At 45.2% G+C, this 11,826-nt stretch overlaps 1 protein-coding gene and 1 long non-coding RNA gene across 6 annotated transcripts in view; both read left to right on the top strand.

Annotated features, from left to right (window-relative positions):
* Positions 1-330: 330 nt before the first annotated feature.
* Positions 331-2,112, top strand: LOC146301471 (uncharacterized). Its single transcript, XR_014729611.1, has 3 exons — positions 331-399; positions 918-1,243; positions 1,519-2,112. It is a non-coding gene; the product is annotated as an uncharacterized LOC146301471 (long non-coding RNA).
* A 2,819-nt stretch (positions 2,113-4,931) lies between these two features.
* The window catches only part of ddr1 (discoidin domain receptor tyrosine kinase 1), a 35,674-nt gene continuing 28,779 nt past the window's right edge, over positions 4,932-11,826 (top strand). For all 5 annotated transcript variants that reach the window (XM_084668322.1, XM_084668338.1, XM_084668329.1 and 2 more), the window contains exon 1: positions 4,932-5,278. The gene's annotated coding sequence lies outside the window, so the exon portion shown is untranslated. The remainder of the gene's footprint in view (positions 5,279-11,826) is intronic.

Below are 11,826 nucleotides of genomic sequence, written 5' to 3'. Positions count from 1 at the left end.
TGTTTCTTAATGTGTGTCGGTGCTTGAATGAGTCTCCTTCGGTCATCGGCGCGTGTGTGTCTGTGACCCTGTTTGTGAGTCGGAGTCCATGTGTCAATAGGTATTTTTAGCGCCGCCTCTCACTGCATTGCAATGGCACTCATTCGCACCCCTCTGAATTACCCGCCACCCCCTCCCAATCCGCCACAACATTCACTCTCACTGGAAAGAGCCAGCAACAGTCTGTAACTTAAAAAAAGGAGAGTGAGAGTTTAGAAACAAGAGCAGCGAGCCAGGAAGGGGATTGGACACCGGTAACCATGGAGATAAGACCCTCAGGCAGAGGGTTCAAAATCACTCAAATGAATAATCCGATATTTTGCTTCCCTGGTTTGAGCAATTGGCAAATTAATTTAACAGGTTGGTTTAATTGTGGAGTCTGTGCACGTTTACACAAACAGCTTGCAGACAGAAAAAAAGTCTTTGTAGTTGGAGACTTTGAGTATCTGAATAATTTGACCTCAAACGTCTGGTAAGGACTTTGGCTAGATTAGTGCGACCTAAGCAGACTGAAATAACCAAAGAATGGTCTTGTAATTAGGAACTACAACAACTGTAAATCCAGTCAAAATAAATTAGGGCACATCCGATGGAGTACATTTCCAAAGCACTATTGTTAGCCTAGCATAGAGCGAAGAGGTGGAAAGACAGGAAGGAGGAACATTTTCATTCACAGGGTAGGACAGATGAGGAGAAGGGTGGGGAGGGGAGGGAGGAGGAAAACAGGAAGCGAAACCTTAGAGTGTCAGGAGTGACAGTTTGAACAGGGGCCGACAGTTGTAGAAGAACCACCCGAATGCCATAGCAAAGGGAGCAGTGTGTGTGTGTGTGTGTGTGTGTGTCTGACAGCCTGTACATATGTATGTGTGTGTATGTAGGAATAGCAGGATGTTTCTGAGAGGGGGGGAAACCTGACACCTAAAAGATGTCTGCCCCTCCAGCCTGCTTGGAAAAGGAGACACAAGTGCGCGGTACAGCTGAGAAGGTCTGCGCTGAGATCCTGACTGTGTGAGGGGTCATCTGCCCCCCCCCTCCCATCACCCCCTCCCCCAAAACCTCGTCACCCCTTTTCCTCACTTCTCTCCACATCCCATAGACGCCCCCAGAGCCAATCAGAGGAAGGCACAGCCCGGTCTACACAACTCCAAGCGCAGGATCACAGGAGTAGAAACTTGAGACAAGAGCCACAATCACACATTACTAGGTAGAGTGTTTGTGTGCGAGGGGAGTTTCACACCTCTTTGTAGACAACAAAATCTACTCACCTTTAAATATAGACTATGGCACATATTTATACCCCATAGAACACGTATCTGGTATGGCTTGCCCACACACATACACATGCTTACACACACACGGTAAGGTGTGGAAGTAACCAGGTCACAGAGAGTGTTCTGCGGAGGATGAAAGAGCTGACCACCCAATTCTTTCACACTGAACACCCAAAAGGGACCTCTTTTGACCTCTGACCCCACCCAGGAACCTCCCCCTAAGGCAGACTGTGACCCCTGACCCCGCAACTCCCAGAGCTTCTCCAAGGGCCAACCAATACTCCCAGGGGCTGGACATTAATCCTGACCAAGCCCATACACACATTGTAAATAAACACACCCCTACACCAACACAGACACTCACAAAAAAAAAAAAAAAAACTGTTGAATGATCTTTTCCCCTTGGGACAGGCTAGAACCTTTCCATTCATTTCAGAGGTGACTTTGAAAGGATTCAAGAGCTACTTCTGCAGCCCTCAAAAGAAAAGGACGGAGGGATAAGTTGGCAGGCAGTGCTGATGTACTGTCTGAGCTATCAATAGTGTTGAGATTTCTAGATATTCAAGGGATTTCTGAGCCATGGGGAGAAATATAGTGAAACTTCCGAGTGGAGAACCTTTGGAATGTGAATGTGTCAGATCCCGACATATTGAATTCTTGACATTCTGGAACTGTATCTCTGTTGTCAGACTGCAGCCATCCACAGCTGTCAAAAACACACAGGGTGGGTGGGGGATGTGTATGTGTGTGTGTTTGTTTATTGCATATGTGTGCATGTGATTGTGTGTCGGATCCATTTAAAGAAAACACTTTTGCTCTAATAAAGTACTTTGAAAAGGCAAAGGTGTGACAAATTGCTTTTATAAATCCGGTCTGGCAGGTTATTCATCACTATCATTTGTTCTGAAAAGATTTGAAGAAAAATGATGGGACACACTATTTTTACCTTCTCTATTTCCTCTCTGAGGCGCTCATTCAACTAAATAGTCATTATACTCACAGGGGAGCACAGTGTTTGAAGTTTACCATACTTTCTCCGTCTCAGTCTTATTTCCCTTGCCGACTCATCACGGCTTGGAACTTGAACTCCTCTGTGTTTTATCCCAACTCTTTCTCTCTTTGTATCTCTCACTAACTCACCAACTTTATCCCTACCCAGAGTGGATTCCTCACAGGATCAGACCTGCTTTTTATGCTTCACTGGTTTTTGCTCAGTACAGGGAGAGGGGGAGAAAGGGCAGCCCAGGGGGAGAGGAGAGACTGCAAACCAAGAGAATATGGAGAAAGGGAGAGCACTGTGTAAAGAGAGAGACAAAGAGAGAGAGAGAGAGAGAGAGAGAGAGAGAGAGAGAGAGAGAGAGAAAGAGAGAGAGAGAGAGAGAGAGAGAGAGAGGGGGAGAGAGAGAGAGAGAGAGAGAGAGAGAGAGAGAGAGAGAGAGAGAGAGAGAGAGAGAGAGAGAGAGAGAGAGAGAAATAATGCCAAGAAAAAAGTGGCTGAATAAAGACTGACACGAGACAAGAGAGCAGGCAAGAAGAATAGAAATAATGTTGAAAGGCCACAACACTAGGGAGGGCAGTTCCAGTTGCCTGGACAACCAACAAAGCTTGAGCAGTTGGAGAACGAGTCCGGAAAAAAAGACTGAAAGCGAATGGGAGAGACAGTCATATATAAAAGAACTTCCAGAATGTTCGTTCTGTGTTAGAAAAATAACTAGGATTAAAAATATATATTGTCAGGTTGTTTGACTGTGGCATGACAGTGCATGGAAATACTATCTTCACCCCTTTTTCAGTTCATTCATTTAGTCAGCAGACACTCTTATTCAGAGTGACTTACAGTAAGTGCAGTGACATTCCCTTTTTAAAATATTCCTTTATTTGTTCTCTCACATCAATCACAGTTAGATATTCCAAGCAATGCAGCCTATCAAAACAAACCCAACATCCAGACAACGTTGATAAATTGGTTGGGGAAGAGTTTAAGTGACTAACTTGAGTGAACGAAAAAGGCAGACCAACACCTGAGTGTCACTGTTACAAAGTGGTTTATAAAACACAAGGACATGGAGCAAGAAAGGACGCTTAATCATTGAACAGGGAGTGAAAAGGTGAGTAAGAGAGAGAGTGTGTGTGTGAGAGAGAGAGAGAGAGAGAGGCTTGGTTTAAGCATGAAATTGGAATTTGGTGATAGAATGTTAACAATACTTAGCCAGTCTAGTACCAGTGTAACTTCAGCTTCTCTATTCACGCGGACACAGGAAGGGGGGACAGGGAGCCAGGAGAGAAAGGGTGGTGTACTGTAAAGGAGAAATGAGGTCTTGTCTGTTATGAAGCGTTTTTAAGTAGGCGTATTTACCTTAATACCGTGTGCAGTGATCGTCTGTAGCATGTATGCATGTGTGTTCATGTGTGAAAGACTAACGAGAGTGATTTTTTTTTTTTTTTTAGTTCTGCAAGTATTACACAAATGTACATGTTTTGTTACAAATGATGATCTGTAATCGCACATTGCCTCAATGTTTTCAATGGCGATAATTTTATTTTTGTATTCATGTTGACCTACAAAGTCACACAACGACTAACGTAAACATAAACACATAGTCTGAAACTACAGGTATGAAACTCAGAAGCAAGACCCAGACTAAGTGACCTTGTTTGTCCAAGGATGGACTCGCGGTGTTTGCTAATAACCTTCATTGTCCTTTACTGCTGATTGAGTGCCAGCTAAAGTTTCCCTTTTTGCCGCGAGAGACGGGCAAGTACTGACACATTGCTCTTGAACACTCTGCATGTCTCCCTCTCATTTCCTTGTGTTTTAGACTCCAAACAAAGGGATACTCTCGTGTGCTGCTCTCTGCTTTTTCTCAAACAAATTAGCATTAAAAGTGTTTTAAGTGTTTTTAGGCACCACACAACTCGACATTCAGTGATTCATCTGCCTACTGGTACCTATTTTCTGCGTAGGCCTATCTCATGTCTAAATGTCCTCAGAATGCTTTTTTTTCTCCCACCGCTCTCAAAGCGCAAAGTACTGCTTTAGTGTTAACCCTTCAATCACACTCATTATAGCCCCAGGGTGTAATGGCATACAGTTACAGCAGCACACTCTGTAATAATGTTTGCTTTTAATGTAAATACAAGAAAGACTCCAGTGTAGATGGTGGTTGTTCTGCCAAAAAACTCCGGTGAGGATGAATGAAGTGGGAACAGATGAACAGATGCGTCTCCTGTAGAAACGGAGTTTAATAAAAAAAAAGGCACTTATTGTATCCGGGAATTTTACAAAGTAGAGCTGACAACGAGTCAAAGAACCAGGTGACTTGGCTTTTTTATAGTCTCTTGTATCGTATTTCATTTAGCCTATCCCTCTAACGTTTCCTGCAACAGATAAGAAAGCTTTTCTTCAGGGATCTCACATCGAATTTCATTTACAGCAACTCTGTCAGGTCACGGGTCCCACCTAAGAGTGTTTTTTGATTGGCGGGTTGCCTGGTAGAATATTCAAACTAGCACCTGGTTCTACAATGTGATTGGACACAGCCAGTGCAGTTATGTAAATGAGCACCTGGCGGCGTTTGCTGGCCTCGCGGTGAGACGAGTTTTGAGCAGAGCTTTCTTCTGCGCGCAGTTGAACACCGAAAGAAATAGGAACAGACCAACGCACTGACTTTTAACAGCGTTCCCTTCTTACTATCTTGTCAGATTGTAGTCTTATGAATAGGCTAGAAGAACGGCAAGTGTAAGAGGTTTTACAAGACATTCTCTACTCAGTTCTAAACATATTTTCTTGTTAGTTGTTCAGAGTTTTGACAAGAGCCGAATGCGTAGCGCAACAAGCCGCAGACAACGTTGGATTACAGTTTACCCGTGATCGAATATTTCAAAGGACAGTCTAAAACACGGTGTTTATAGTCACCGTCCTTCTGTCATATTAATTGAGTGGGCACTCAGTACTCCGTGACTTTTAGGTAAGTAGTGACAACGACTGTTGAATGTTTCATTGGCTGCATAGTCTATATCCACCAATGTGAATTTTATGTATTAGCATTTGCTAATAGGCCACCACAATCATCTGCGTCTTTATATGACGAATTGGTATTTAATTTATGTTTGATTGGGTGTCTGTGGGGCTCATGCCAGTCTGTGGCTCAATCTGTTCAGTGGCGTCACATAGTCTCAGTGTCAGTCGGGGAAGGCTGCTTTGGCATCGGCCACCGCTTTAGGGAAGCGCATTTTATGGTGTAATGTTGCGGCTGTGGTGTTTGTGTTGGTGTAGGCGTGTGACATTGAAGTCTGCCATTCATTTCTGAGTAACTTCTGAGTTATAATGTTACGCTAGAACGTGTTACTGAAGCTTACAAGAAGGCTGGCAGTGGGATGCAGCGAAGCAACCGTTTTTAGACTTTGGATCTTGGCTGTGTTCGTTAATACGACTGCTTGTTAATTCAACCGCACACAGCAACGTGGAATTTGGTTAAACCATTCAAATTTACAATACATTCAGGGGAAAAAACGTTTAGCAGCCCATTGTTCAGTTATTTAGTTTGACAACAGATCGGTTGGACTCGAGTCCTTCAGGGAAAAACTCCATAAACCACTGTTGCACTTAGAACAATAAGCTGGGATTCCGCACATAAACAATGTAAAGGCCCAACGGTCCTTGACATTAGATAAATGGGGCCTATAAAATGTCCGGTGTTTACGATGACCTTATAACGCCCAGGTGGCCTTTGTCCAACCGTGAGGGAACACGGAGCACTTATTAACCCCATGACCCCTCCGTGCTGCAGGTTACCTCAAACAAGGAAGAACCGCTCCAGTTTCATCCCTCAGGAATACACCGCTGGACTAGGTTCCTCCGGGAAGCAATCAGTCACTAGAACAAACCCTAAAACCACTTAAAGATATACTACAAAATAGAAACATGTTTGTAAAGAAAATATTCCCATCCGTAGGGACACAATCACCGAAGCTCTGGGTTTTGAAAAAGAAATAGAAAAACATGCAGAAAAAGAGAAAAGAGAGGTTTCAATGTTTTGCTTCTAGCTGCTACAGCGTGGGGATGGATGGAGATAAGGAATCCAAGTAATGGATTTCTTGATAGACCTTAGCGTTCTTCTCTTTTGGGAGGATAGTATTTGATGGAGAGATGAAATCCATTCCAGGAAGAGAGACTTTAGTTTCATTCTGGGATGGTGAACCAGGTGGAGAGGACTGTGCGTGTGCGTGTGTATGGGTGTATAGGTACTTGTGGCTTGTGTACTTTGTGTGGTGTGAATGTGTATTTTGTAGTGTGTGTGTGTGTGTGGAGAATAGATGAGGGGTGGATAGTAAACCATAGTCCTGGAGGTTGTTTGTGCAGAGTTAGGGGGGTTTCTTTCTCTGGTCTGTGGGCTGGACATGCCAGATGAGGGTTAGCTCTCAGTACAGACCAGAGGGTTGTCAGGTTGTCCTAGGGGGGAGGGTGTCATCATCCTGGAGGGAAAGGTTGGTCGGTGGTGGGTGGAGGGGCGGGCGGGCGGGGGGGGGGGGGGGGGTAGGTAAGGTTGGGGGGTGGGGTCACGACAGAGTTTAACTAGCTCTGGTATTTGTCAATAGATAAAGAGGCAATAAAAGAGAATTGTTCCACCCCGGCTCCTCCTGTGCTCCGGCAGGGCTGGGTGTAGCGAGGCGGGTTGACGTACAGCTCCTTTGGGAGAGACCAGATCTGTGGTACGACTGTGTAATGGACATTTGGATGCTAATTCTACCAGCTCGTCCCAAGAGAACCATCTGCCTTTTATAGCTGGGTACATCTGCTGTGGTAAAGCGACGAGGAGAACTGATAAATAGACTCAGATCAAACGGGCGACATGTGAGTATGCTGCATCAGGTTTGATTCAGTTGGATCTGGGTTGGCATGAAAGTCCTTCTGATTGAGGATGGACCTCTGTGGTATAACGCAAAGTGTTGGCGCCATTTATCATTGATAAATGTTATTTGGTGACATTTCAATTTGAGAGAGGAATGACCTAACAGCATTCCGCTGTCTAAATTATCAATGAACAACAGATGGGAGATGATAGAAACTGATCCTGGCACTTTGTTCTGACAGGTTGTTGTAAACTGTGGAATTACATTGTAATGTATGATGTTGCTGTAAAGCCTATTATCTTGTGTATGCTTTGTGTAGGCTTCAGTATGGGATAGTATTAAATGCCACTAAGAAGTACTTGTTCCCAAGTCTGGGTAATCATTGACTGCTGACCTCATACTTGGGTCATTTTGGTATGGATACTATGTTATTGTGGCTGCTTGCTATATTATTATGTTATCAATGATTGTTTGAAAACGATGAGTGGACAAGCACTCTTATTTCAAGGTTGACACATGCATGACAGGTAAAGTTATTACCCTTTTTTCACCGTAGTTTCATCACAGTAACATCATCTTATGCTTTGGTCCACCAATAGGTATTCAAATACAGACTTGGTACTTTACAAGCAAGGAACTGCATCAATAAATATAGCCATCTTTCATCATTGCTTCAGATATTCAAGCACATCTTCCATGGGGCTCCTAGGTACCAGGAATCAATGTTACGACGGTTTGATTTGAGCTAATTGGCTCCCGGCAGACAAAGATTCAACCTCAGGATCAGAAGAAGAATTCAATAAGCCCAAGAACACTATTTCTTCCTTCCACTGAAACAAAGTATCCTTTTAAGGGAGATGCTTCCAAATGGGGGGAAATGCTAAATTGTTTATGTCTTCTTAAACCAATTTCCCTCCCTGGTCTAGACAGCTTGACTTTTCAATCCAATTTCGTGTGAGTTTCCCAGGCAGTTTAGGCTTTGACTGACTGTCCGAGACGGAGTTAGACAGGGTTGCATTATGGGCAGTGACACTTTAAAGCTGGAACTGAAGTCTTCTCCCGTTTTGAATGTCGGTTTGTTTCAAATCTACTATGAAAACATTTGATCTCCATCCCTCCACTCTTCTCTTCAGGAGGCCACTCCCCCCCCCCCCCCCCCCCCCACACACACACACATTGACACACACCCACCCAACTAGAGTAACTTTGATGCTGAGATTGATTATTCTGGCCAAATCTCTCTCCAGATTGCGGTCTGACTGTCGATCTTTTTCGCTTCATCTTCGTCCGGTCCCTCTCCATCTCCTTCGGCCGCTTTGAAGGCCCAACGCATCCTTCATCCTTCAGACCCTCATCCACGCATCTCTCCATCATCCTCTCGTCTTTTATCCCCCCCCCCCCTCCTCTGAATTTGTTATCTTTTTTTCCCTCTGCTAGATAAAACATATCTAAAGTCTGGCACTAACTGAAACTCAAGGGTAAACTGTTTACCCATCAGGGCTCTATCTTATCTTGGGACCTCCTATTCCCTCAACATGCCAGCCATAAAGCAAGCTGAAGTTATTTTGTGTATGCCCATGTACTGTATGTGTTTTGCGAGTGTTGCACTGTCATACCTGGAGTGGCACCGCATTTTGTGGTTTCTTTTTGTACCTTTGTTGTCATGGTTAAGGATTTAAGTGAGGCCAGGACAAATCTTTATGGAGCATACTCGGTTTCATACAGAACCTCCTGCAGTTTTCCAGCCTTAACACGTTAGAAAAGCGTTGAAAGGTTGCAATTGAAATGTAAACGTTCCCGAACTTCAGCAGAAGCCTGAATAACAAGCTCTCTCTTCCTGTTGCTCACCCACCCACTTTCCCTCTTCTCTCTCTCCTTCTTTCACTTGCCTCTTCACTTTTTCATAGGAGACAGAGAGAGAGAGAACCCCATAGCGTGTTTTTGTGGCTCAGTTGCTAACACACACTGTGTCTCTTGTGGTACAATATCCCAGCAGTAATTACTCATGGCTTCCGGCGATTTTTAGCAAGCTTTTGAAACCTCTCTTTCTCTCTTTGAAAGAAAGCTATGTTCCGACATCAAAGCCTTGCAGTTTTAATATGTCTTCGTGTTACCTCAGTGAATGTAACAACGTCCATGGTGGAACGCTGGATGTCAGACTTTTCCCTTCCAGGGATTTGGAGGGGGGTTGCATTAGAAGTAGGAATATGTTTACATTTAGTCATTTAGCAGACGCTTTTATCCAGAGCGACTTACAATAAGAACAGGGACATTCTCCCTGAGGCAAGTAGGGTGAAGTGCCTTGCCCAAGGACACAACATCATTTTGCACGGCCGGGAATCGAACCGGCAACCTTCTGAATAATAGCCTGATTTTCTAACCGCTCAGACTCCCATGTTGGGTGAGCCGTACGTTTTAATAGTATATATATTTTAGTAAATGGCCAGGCTGGAATCAAACCCGGTCGCTGTGGTAACGCCTTAGTCTACGTGGTATGTGTTTTTACCTGGGGAGCTACCGGAATGCCCCCGGTGAAAGGTCATTTAGCTCTTTTTGGACCTTGTGCACTCAAAGAGGAGGGTGAGGGGGGTCTGGTACAGGTGGGGGGGGTGGTTAGAGGGATCAGTCGATGCCTGGGGGTTGTAACAATGAGGAGGTGTGTGGGTCGGCTTCAGTTTCAGCTAGTGCCAGACTCCCCCATTTATCAGGCTGTAAGGAACACAGAAAGGGGGTATGTGTGTGTGCGTGTTTGTGGTTGTTTACCTGAGATTACAAAGCCGCTGGGTTGTCCTAAGCTTTCCTCCAAACACTCATCTGGTGTGATGAAAAGGAGAGCAAGTTAGTGAGAGGGAGAGCGTGTGGGTTTACTCACTGATTCGAAATGCTGAGCCCCGCAGAGCACATTCCCGTTGTCCCCCTCTCCCTCTCTTTTCTCTCTCCCTCTCTTTTCCCTCTCTTTTCTCTCTCCCTCTCTTTTCTCTCTCCCTCTCTTTTCCCTCTCTTTTCCCTCTCCCTCTCTTTTCCCTCTCCCTCTCCCTCTCTTTTCCCTCTCCCTCTCTTTTCCCTCTCCCTCTCTTCTCCCTCTCCCCTCGTCTCCGTTTCAATAGCCGGCCACTTGATGAATAATTCTCACCCTCCTGTCGTTGTCTAATGCTTACACTACATTTCTGAGTCAGTCTTTTAAAATGGCAAGCTGGCTTTCCTCTCACTAGTTTTTTTTTATTTCTCTCTCTTTCTCTCACTCTTTCTCTCCCCTTCAATCATTCGATGCCGTGGCGGCAGGCCGTTTTCTCTCTGCCCATTGTGAGACTAACACAGTGGTGTCACATACTTGTCCTTTCTACCCCCACCCCCACCCCCCTCGTGCTCCGACAGGTGGCGGTGAGACGGTGTAAATTGAATTCAGGGAACTGGCCCCCAGTCTCACTCCAGCTCCAACTCAGACCAGCAGCTAGCGTCAAACTAGCCATGGCCCTCTGCTGTCAGCCAGTCACATTAGCATGCTGACGTTTCTACAGACCTGCTCTGGGTGGAGAACTGTGGATGCTTTACAGTATGTGTCACAGGTTTGACAAAACCGTGCCGGTATCCCTCAGCCTACTGCAATGGGCAGTAGGCTATGCAGACCGCATGCAACAGTATTGACTTTGTAAGGACAGCTGCAGTACCTACTAAAATAAAAATAAAAAACAATGCGATTTGGGATGTAATTCGAGGCCTCTGTTGGAGGCCTGAAAATCTGCAGCCTCTTTAGTTTTCTGTGCATGTACTGACTAGTTAAAGCATCTAAGCCCTGGTAAATAAAACAAGACTGTTCGAGTTCCACCGTCTTGTGGGAACAGAAGACTTGACAGTGTGTGAAAGACTGCTTATCTGACTCAGGAAGGACCGACCTGCTGAACTCTTCACCTGGTGAATAACGGCTTTTTTTTTACCCCGCAGTCCCAGATCCTCAGAGCTTTCACTTCAGTTGACAAAATATTTTCTCCCTTCTCTATTCATACCTACGGTAAATCCAGCTCTCAGGCTGGTTATGGAGCCGACAGAGTTACCCCACGCAGCCAACCACTCCAGCCCAACAAGGAATGCGTGGCTTACATTGTTGCGGTGTTGACTCACATTTGGGGCTTGGTATGGCTTCTGTTGATGTCCAGGCTTGGCTTCCTGTTCTGGACAACCTGTGGTCATCAATCACCATTTGTCTCTGTCTGCTCAGCTCGCGGACGTGATGAACGACGAGCGATCACCGTGATGCGTCTCTAAGGAGCGGGTGAGACAACATCCCAAACTAGGGGGAAAGATCGCCATAGTTCACGCAGGTTGTGTCTTTTCACGGCGGACTTCATCACTGAAGTCCGCCCGCTTCGCACAAAATGGAACTCACTTTATTTGTCATTTTTAACCTCACGTCACTCGAGGTTGACGTATCGGTCTTTGGCATTGTAAATCTCTCTTCTGTTTGTTTGTCCTTGTGAATTCGATTAGTAGCAAGTGGTGGTGCATGCCCTGTGTGGGCTAGGTGCTGACACCAGTGCTGAGACTGTTTACTCATCCAGGCAGTCGGGTGAACTGTTGAATCAGGGGTTTTTAACGGTGGGGACAACGCTGTCCTCATGAGTCATGCCACCCCTCGGGCAAATCCAAAACTATTCCTGGAAACTTT

This window comes from Hypomesus nipponensis, chromosome 2, assembly GCF_054491055.1.
Source record: "Hypomesus nipponensis isolate SF chromosome 2, ASM5449105v1, whole genome shotgun sequence".
Lineage (NCBI taxonomy): Eukaryota > Metazoa > Chordata > Actinopteri > Osmeriformes > Osmeridae > Hypomesus > Hypomesus nipponensis.
Note: the sequence above shows the minus strand (reverse complement) of the source record. Positions and strands in the feature narration are given on the sequence as shown.